The sequence below is a fragment of the Pteronotus mesoamericanus genome, unplaced genomic scaffold, assembly GCF_021234165.1.
Source record: "Pteronotus mesoamericanus isolate MK-2021 breed Mesoamerican mustached bat unplaced genomic scaffold, CSHL_Meso_final scaffold_1135, whole genome shotgun sequence".
Classification (NCBI taxonomy): Eukaryota; Metazoa; Chordata; class Mammalia; order Chiroptera; family Mormoopidae; genus Pteronotus; species Pteronotus mesoamericanus.
Window position 1 is genome coordinate 755452 of NW_026555300.1, and position 9654 is coordinate 765105.

Sequence of the window (9654 nt, forward strand, 5' to 3'; positions counted from 1 at the left end):
TAGATCAGTGGATTAAAAAGCTGTGGTTGGCAGAAAAGTCTGTACAGTTTTTCCATACAATGGCTCTACTAGTGCTTAACTGTCTTTAACTTCATTTTAAACAATTTTGTTAGACTGTATTGTGACAGCTGTCATATCAACATTCACTTAAAAAACATCAAAATTGGTGAATTTTTGTGCAGCCATTTTAATATTGAAGACCGCAGGAGATGTGCAACATTTTCATTGTATTATGGCTTTATTATTTCAAGAAAGGTAAAAACGCAACTGAAACACACAGACACAAGACTTGCACGGAGTACAGAGAAGGTGCTGTGACTGACCAAACGTGTCAAAAGTGGCTTGCGAAATGTCTTGGGACTACTGACATTTTGGCCAAATAATTATTTGTTATGGGGCTTCGTGCACTGGCAGATGTTTTAGCCCTGGCCAGTGTGGCTCACTGGTTTTGATGGTTAGAGAGTTGTCCCTTAACCGAAAGATTGCAGGCTTGATTTCCACTCGCAACTCATGCTTCGCTTGCAGATTCATTCCTGATCAGGATGTGAGCTCAAGCCACACCTGGTCCAGACATGTACCATCCGCGGTCCCAGCACAGATCCTGTCTTGGTGCAGAGACAACCAATCCATGCTTCTCTCTCATTCATGTTTCTCTCTCTCAAGAAACAAATGAAAACGTCCTTGGGTGAGGATTAAAAAAAAAGTTTTAGCAGCACTCCTGGCCTCTACCCATTAGAAGCCAATAGCAGGAGATAGCCAACATACTCAAAATATCCAAATTAATAAAGTTATTAGTGAAAATGGGAAATGTGTCTTTACAGGAAAAAAACTACAGACTTTTTGGCCAACCCAATGCTACTTCACAGTAAAAAGAAGAGACGAGATGAGACAAGAGAAATCTTACCCTTTGCAGCAGCATGGATGGACCTGGACAGCATTGTGTAAGGGAAATAAGCCAATCAGAGAAAGAAAAATACCATGTGATTTCACATATATGTGGAACCTAATAAAATAAACTAACAAAATAGAAACTGACTCATAGAGAACAGACTGATAGCTTTCAGCAGGGAAGGGGTAGTAGGGCGCCTGAGTGATCAATGTGAAGGGATGAAGAAAAAAGAACAAAACACCGCCCCATAGAGAGACAACAGTATGGCGATTACCAGAGGGAGAGTGGGGTGGGGGAAGGTAAGAGAGGGTCAAGAGCGGATAATTGGTAATGGAAGGATACTCGACTTGGGGTGGTGAACACTTTACAATATACAGATGATGTGTAGAATTGTACCCCTGAAACCTGTATAATTTTATTAGCTAATTCCATCCCAATAAATTCAATTAGAAATAATTAATCAAGAGTGCAGTTGTTTGTGCAGGAGAGGCAGACTTGAATGAGGAAATCAAATTGGCTGAGGCATGTGATAATTCAGGTCAGCAACCATTCTTTAGGGGAGAAAAAGCAAGAACTTTTACTTCATTTTTTTAAAAAGACTTTATTTTGAGAGGGAAAGGGAGAAAAGAGAGGGAGAGACGCATCAATGCCCAAGAGAAACACCCATCAGGGGTGCCTGGTCTGCAATGCAGGCATGTGCCCTGACCAGGAATTGAACCGGTGACCTTTTGGTTTATGGGATGACACCCAACCAACTGAGCCACACCAGTGATGGCTGACTCAGTTTATTTCTTGGCTCCATATATCAACAATGCTGCAGCTCATTTGTATAATGATTAGTAAAGAACTGACTTTGGATAGAGCTTCCCAATGAAACAGAACATCCAGTGAGACTAGCAGACTCACCTGTGTCCCTCAGGGATCACAGTACTTCCTGCTGTTCTCAGACCTCAATACTTCCTGCTGTTCTCAGTGGGAGACCCTGTCTTCCTCCAGGGACCATGGACAAAAAAGGATCCTCTCACAAACACTGTAATAGTATTCTAGTGCCCAAGAGGGTGATGTCAGCATTATTGCAGAATATGAAGCCCAGAATCCTTCCCCCAATAGATGCACTGATTCAACAACAATAAACAGATGAATTCCTTTGGTGATATATCCAGAAACTAGATGAGGGGATTTTGCACTCTCGGTGACTATAAAACCAGCCACAATGAGGCCAGTGGAAAAGTTTTGGACTCCTTCTTGCATTAATCCCTATCTCTGGCACTGCTCCATGATTGGAAGGAAACCTTCAGCTTCCGGCTTCCCCCTGAGCAAAGAAAGGGTAGGACCACACATCTAAAATTCCATCTTTTCTGGGGGGTTCTCAGAGAATTGGTTTGTCTTGCCTGTCTCAGAGTGCTGATGGAACTTTGCTTACTCTAGAGGCACAGAGGCTAGTGGGAACAGAGAGGTTTAAATGAGCATACAAGCAGCCACCATAACCCCAATGATTTTTTTTGTAGAAATGGAAAAGCCCATCATAAACTTCATATGGAATCCAAATAACCAAGACGATCTTTTTTAAAAAATTGATTTTAGAGAGAGAGGAAGGGAGGGAATGGGGGGAAAGGAGAAAGACAGAAGCATCATTTTGTTGTTCCACTTATTTATGTATTCATTGGCTGTTTCTTGTATGTGCCCTGGCCGGATATCAAACCTGCAACCTTGGCATATCTGGATGAAGCTCTAACCAACCTGGCCAGGGCCCAAAACTATCTTGAAAAAGAACAAATTGGAAGGACTCATACTTCTTGATTTCAAAACTTAACTACAAAGCTACAGTAATCAAAGCACTGTGGTATTGGCATAAAGACAGACATACATCCAATGAAATTAAAAAAGAAAAAAGAATTCAGCAATAAATCCTCACACATATTGTCAAGTGATTTTGGCAAAAATGCCAAGTCTACTCATTGGGGAAAGGACAGTCCTTTCAACAAATGGTTCTGTGTAAACTGGATAGCCACATGCAAAATAAAGATTCTTTTATTTAAAATAGAGCCCTGGCTGATGTGACTCAGTGGGCTGAGCATTGGTCTGCGAACGCCAGGTCACCAGTTTGATTTCCAGTCGGAGCACATGCCTGTGTTGCAGGCCAGCTCCCCAGTTGGGGATGTGAGAGAGGTAACCGATCAATGTATCTCTCCCTCTCTTCCCCTTCTTTAAAAAATAAATAAAATCTTTTTATTTTTAAAAAGGAATTAAGTTGGACCCTTATCTTACCCTATATACTTAAATTAACTCCAAATGGATTAAAGACCTAAATGTAAAACCCGGAGCAGTAAAACTTTTCATAGAAAACAGAACGAAAGATTCATGACATTAGATTTGACAGTCATTTCTTGTACATGACACCAGAGGCACAGGCAACAAAAGGAAAAGTAGACAAATTGGACTTCATAAAATTTAAAAGCTTTAGTGCATCATAAGACACCCACATACTGGGATAAAATATCTGCAAATCATATACCTGTATATAGAGATTTCCTAAAACTGAATTATCAATTAAAACTAAAACAAAAACAGAAACAAACCAATTCAAAAATTGGCGAAGGACTTGAACAGTAATTTCTCCAAAGAAGATATATAAATGGTGAATAAGCACATACAAAGATGCTCAAGATCACTAATTGTTAGGGCAATGCAAATCAAAACCACAATGAGATTCTACCTCACACCTGTCAGGATGGCTACTATCAAAAAACAGAAAACAAGTATTGACAAGGATGCAGGGAAATTGAAACCCTTGTGCACTGTTGGTAGAAATGTAAGATGGTGTAACCACTGGAAAACAGGATGGTGGTTCCTCAGAAATTTAAAAATAGAATCACTATCTGATTCAGCAGTTACATTTTTTAGTATACAAGTATATACGAAAGAACTGAAAGCAGGATCTCAAAGAACGTTTATACAGCCATAGAAGCATCATTCACAATAGCTAAAGCATGGAAGCAACCCAAATGCCCACTGACGGATAACTGAAGTGAAATGTGACACATATATACAATGGAGTATTATTCAGCCTTGAAAGAAAGGATATTCTACAATATAATGCAGCATGAATGAACATTATACTAGGTGAAATAAGTCAGCCACAGACTGACAAGTATGATTCCACTGATATGAAATACTTAGTCAAAATCATAGAGACAGAAAATACAGTGGTGGTTTCCAGGGGCTGGAGGGAGAAAAAGGAAGTTACTGAGTTTTGTTTAATGGGTACAGTTTGTTTTACAAGATGAAATGACTGAAGGAGCTGGATGGTCGTGATAGTTGCATATTATGGAGATTATTTCATACGACTGATTTGTACACTTCAAAATGGTTAAGATAGTAAATTTTATGTGTATTTTACTTAAAAAAGAATTTTCAGGGGACTTGTGAAAATGAGAAAATCTAATAAAGACCCAACTCCAGAACCTGGCTCATGGGCTTTCCTCTCAATATTTAAGGCTCCCTCAATGCCTTAAACAGTACATGTGTGTGCGAGAGCGGGGTTACAGGCCTTGAAGAGCTGAGGTTTCCCCATTCAGCCTCCAGGAAAGGAAAAAGACTAGTAGCTCCCCATGTCACACTATTAGGAACTAGCAGTTTAGGTAGGCTAGTCTCTGACTTCAGAGACGGAACTAGAAACCTGACCCTGAAAGTCTTTGAGAAATAGCTGCCCCCTGGCCCCCAAGAACACCTTACTTTTCTAATGGAGCCTGAGGAGCTGGAATCTGCTCCCCACCCTGTAGCTTCACCTTAACTAAAATGTACAGCAGCTCCATCCTGTGCATACTGTGCTGTACTCAGGATGGATCTTCCAGCTCTGAGCATGGGGAGCAGGGGCACTGTTAGTAAGGAACCCTGTTGTGGGCCTTGTTCAACTCTCTGCCCCAAATCAGAAGTGTTCAGAGGTGACTTTCCCTTCCCTTCCTACCTGCATCTAGAGTACAGGCAAGCAGTTCTGTGAGAAGGGTAACCTTCTCTGCGGTACCTTTGGCTGCTTGACAGTTGGATACTGGCCAAGGGAAGGAGAAACAGAGGGAAGACCTCACATAGCTGGCATGCTATTTGCAGGCTTGGGCAAGAACTCGTCACATTTTTAAGCAGCATTCAGGTCTCTGTCCAGCCACTGGATGGAGATGGCTTCCAAGCTAGGGACATGAAAATCAAGCCTTGGTTGGGGGAGGTTCTACCCACTCCCTGCTTTTACAAGGAAGCACCGCTCCAGAGAGGTTCAGGAAAGGGACAGGAACATTTTCCTGGAAACTGTAGCTTTTCTGTTGCAGCAGTTCAGAAAAGATGATAACTTCCAGGGTGTTGGTGAAGATATATATGTGGAATTAAGAAAAAGGGGGACACAGCCCTAGATGGGTGGGCTCAGTTGTTTGGAGCATTGTCCTGTACACCAAAAGCTTGCAAGTTCACTCCCTGGTCAGGGCACATATCTAGGTTGTGGGTTTGATTCCTGGTGGGGGTGTGTACAGGAAGCAACCAGTCAATGGACCTCTCACACATTGATGTTTTTCTATCTCCCTTCCTCTCTTTCTAAAAATCAGGAAACATATCCTCAGGTGAGGATTAAAAGAAAAAAAAAATTGGATAAAGGGAAGAACAAGGCCTAGAAATATGTCAGGATCTGACCTATCTAACTCTTGTCAGTAAGTAAAGCGAACTGACAGTGCTATCTCTTCACCAGGTGGGTGCTATGGGAAGAAGGAGCAATGGGAACTCTATGGGATGGTGCCTGGCTTGATGACCTCATTGCAGTACAAAGGAATCTTCTAGTTAGAAGAGGGATGTTCATTAGGAAAAATGAGGTAGAGTGAGAAAGGTTGGCGTAGATCAAGTAGAAAATGAATGAAGGGGAAACAACAGCCAGCCTGGTGGGAAGGAATATAAATACTTCCTTCACCTTCTCCATGAACTGCACCCCAACCTCCCTCCCCTCAAAACTGCTCCAACCCCAGGACCCTGTGGCTCAGCAGGGAACTCTAGACCACATTGTTGCATTCTGGCAGAAGTGTGCAGGGAACTCGCCTTTGAGTGTAAAAACAATGACTGAGTGATGTTTTCAGGCCTTGTTTGGGGAGATGAACCTGGTGCTTTCCTTCCATCCACAGTAGACAATATGCAGGAGCTTGGCCTCAGTGTGAATAGTTTGCTCATCAGGAATAAGGTCCCACCTCGTGATGCTCACCTACTTGGGGAGCAGTGGTAATTCTTGTGTTGAGGACACAGCGATCCTAGGGTTCTGCATGAACCTGTGCTTATATCATTGAAGTTAAAGCAGCCAAAGGCAACAAAATGGTCGCTCAAACTCATCCGCCTAAGAGTTGTCTAGGTGTAAGCAGTTGAAGGGCTAAGTGAAGAAGCCACAGGTGAAAAAACAAACAAACAAACAAAACCAAATTCAGTCAAAGTGGGTGATGGAAGCCTGAAGAAGAGCAATCAGGGCAGTGTGGCTCATTCTGACTCCACCCACCTCGTCACCTCGACCAAGCTCCAGGAACAAGGGACTAACTAGTACAGCCAACTTCAGCTTTCACAGAGGCTCAGGTTTGCAGAGCAAGCATAGCCTGCAGCGGGGGATGATCAGTGACTGTTCCTCACAAAATAGAGCAGTTGCATTTGATTTTCCCTATTGCAAGTCCGGAGAAGCAGAGTCACCCTTTAGGTAGAGAAGTGAGGACTTAATGGGATCACAAGGCCAATGGTCCTTTCCGTGAAACCCATGGTTGAAGCAATTCTCAAATGAGAACTGGCAGGCTAAAAGGGCTGTGTGACCTCAGGCCACATAAATAGGAAATTTCTTCAAAAACAAAATACAAGCCATAAAGAAACATTAGGCTATGCGCAGTAGACTGATTAGTAAATCTGTTAGTTGTTTTGAAACTATTATATTTTCCTAATAGAATGTGTAATTATATAACACATATTCTATTTATGTGATACAAGAATGTAAGTATTACATACTTATCCTAAAATATCAATACCACTAAAAATTAAGATTTTCAGCATAAAAGACAAATGTAAAAATGTAAAACTGAACAGTGTGGTTTGGGATAAGGCATTCTGCATTTCTAACAAGTACCCAAAGGATGCTAAAGCTGTTGGGTCCAAAGACTACACACGAGTGTCAAGATTCTGAGGTTCTTATAATAAGCATGGGAAAAACATTTTGATTAATCCTAGATTTAGATATGTTGGTTATACATGTCATTTCTAGGGCAGTGGTTCTCGGCTGGGCGAAGTTTTGCCTCCTAGTGCATATATGTGATTTCTAGGGACATTTCTACTTATGGAGAAGGTGAGGGGGTGTTACTGTTATTGAGTAGAAGTCAGGGATGTTAATGAGCCCCTTCAAGGATTTTCCAACTAAAAATATCAATAGTACTGAATTTGAGAAACACTGTTCTGGGGAACCATTAAAAGAAGAAAAAACAGAGTTTCTGGATTCCAAACTAGGAAAAAGGGAGAAATGGATTGATAAATCCTAAGTTAGTCCACAAAGAGGTAAGACAACGACGACAAAAACCAACATCCGTGCCCCACCCGACCCCACCTCCAAAACACAGGAGGGTAGAATAGCATAAAGTGGCAGATTTAAGTTCCAAGTATATCAATTAGTAAGCCCATTAGATATAACTACAAAAAAACCCCAGTTAAAAACAAAAATGGTCAGACTGAATTTTCTAAACTATGCCACTTACAATTTATATATATATACACAAAACCTAAGGATGTGGAGAGTTTGAATGTAAAAGGATAGGAAAAGCATACTGTGCAATCAATAATCAAGAGAGACCTGGTGTGTCTATACAGATATCACATAAGTAAGCCCTGAAAAAAAAAGGTAACCTAATTCATAATGATAGATGATTGAATTCACCAACATATAAACTCATTTTATGCACCTATAAACATGACTTCAAAGCATATAAAGCAAAAATTTAGAGAAAAGAGAAAGCAGTCAATTCTACAATGAAAGTGGCAGTTTAGCACAATTTCATTAGTACTGAGTTTTAAAAAGCAGAATTAATTTAGACACAAATAGCAGGTCTGCCTACCAACAAATATTAAGCTTGATCTTTGGCCTCAATGTAGAATGTTGTAGAACGTTGCTACCAGCATCTCCACGGTACATACTCTATTCAATGTCACAAAGAAATTTAAAAATTTGACTAGATACTCCGTCTGTAAGTCTCAGCAGTTATAAAATTTTTTTAAATATCAAATAGTCTCTGATTATAATTTAATGATGCTAAGAATCAATAGCAAATATTTTAGAAAATCCTCTCCTAAACAGCACTTGAAACAAATAGTATATTTAACTTTGTGAAGAGAAGAAAATTACATTTTATACTTGAAAACCCACTTACCTGGACCAAGGGCTGGCTAACTACAGTACGTGGGCCAAATTTGGCCTGCTGCCTGTTTTGGAGGTGGGATGGAGCTTGGGGTGGTTGTTTCTTGTTGAGATGTAATTCACATACCATAAATTTTGTAGTGTACAATTGATTGGCTTTTAGTATATTTACAAAGTTGTGAAAACATCTCCAATCGGGATATTTGAAACTCCATACCCATTGAACAGTCACCATTGCCCCGTCCCTCCTCAGCCACTAATTATTTTGTCTCTAGAGATTTGCCAGTTTTGGACATTCCACATAAATGGAATTCTATTAATACGTGGCCTTTTGTGTTTGGTTTCTGAAGCCTGTTTTCCAAGTTCATCCATGTTGTAGCATGTAACAATACTTCACTCATTTTCATGGGTAATGTCCATTAAACAGACCCTTACAGTATGTGTTACTTGTCCATTCATCATTTGATAGATATTTGGCTATTATGAACAGTGTTGCTATGAATATTTACACGCAAGTTGTTCTGTGACTCTATGTTTTCAATTCTCTTGGGTATATACCTAGGCATGGAATCGCTGGGCAAAATGTTAACTCAGTGGGACTTCAAGACTGTTTTCCAAAGTGGGTATACCATTTTACATTCCCATCAATAGTGTATGAATGATCCAGTTATCTCCACATCCTCATCAACACTTATTATGTGCAGTAATACAAATAATTTTTGTATTTTGGTCTTGTATCCTGCAATCTTGCTGAATTTACTGGTTCAATTTCTTTAAAGTGGATTTCCTACATACAAGATCGTATCTTCTGCAAATAGTTTTATTTCCTCCTTTCCAATCTGCATTCATTTTTTTTCTTGCCTATTTCTCTGGCTCTAACTTCCAGTACAATATTGAGTAGAACTGGCAGGAGCGAACATCTTTGTATTCCTTGTCTTCAGTGGAAAGCACCCAATCTTTCACCATTAGGTATGGTATTAGCTGTTGGGTTTTTTGGGAAGATGTGTTTTTATCAGGTTAAAGAAGTTCCTTTCTTTTCCTAGTTTGTTGAGTGTATTTATCACAATCAGGTGTTGGGTTTTGTCAAATGCTTTTTCTGCTCTAGCTGAGACTGTCATGTGGGTTTTTTTTTTTTTTTTTTTAATTCTATGGGTATGGTGTACTACATTGATTTTTCTGATGTTAAACTAACCTTGAATACTTGGGATAAATTCCACTTGGTCGTGATGTGTTCATAAAAGATAATGATTTGTAGACTTCATTTGGTCTTTGTTCTCAGTGTCAGAGTAATGCTGGCCTCAGAATGAATTGAGAAGTATATCTTCCCCTTCTACTTCTTGGAAGAGTTTGTGAAGAATTAGTATTC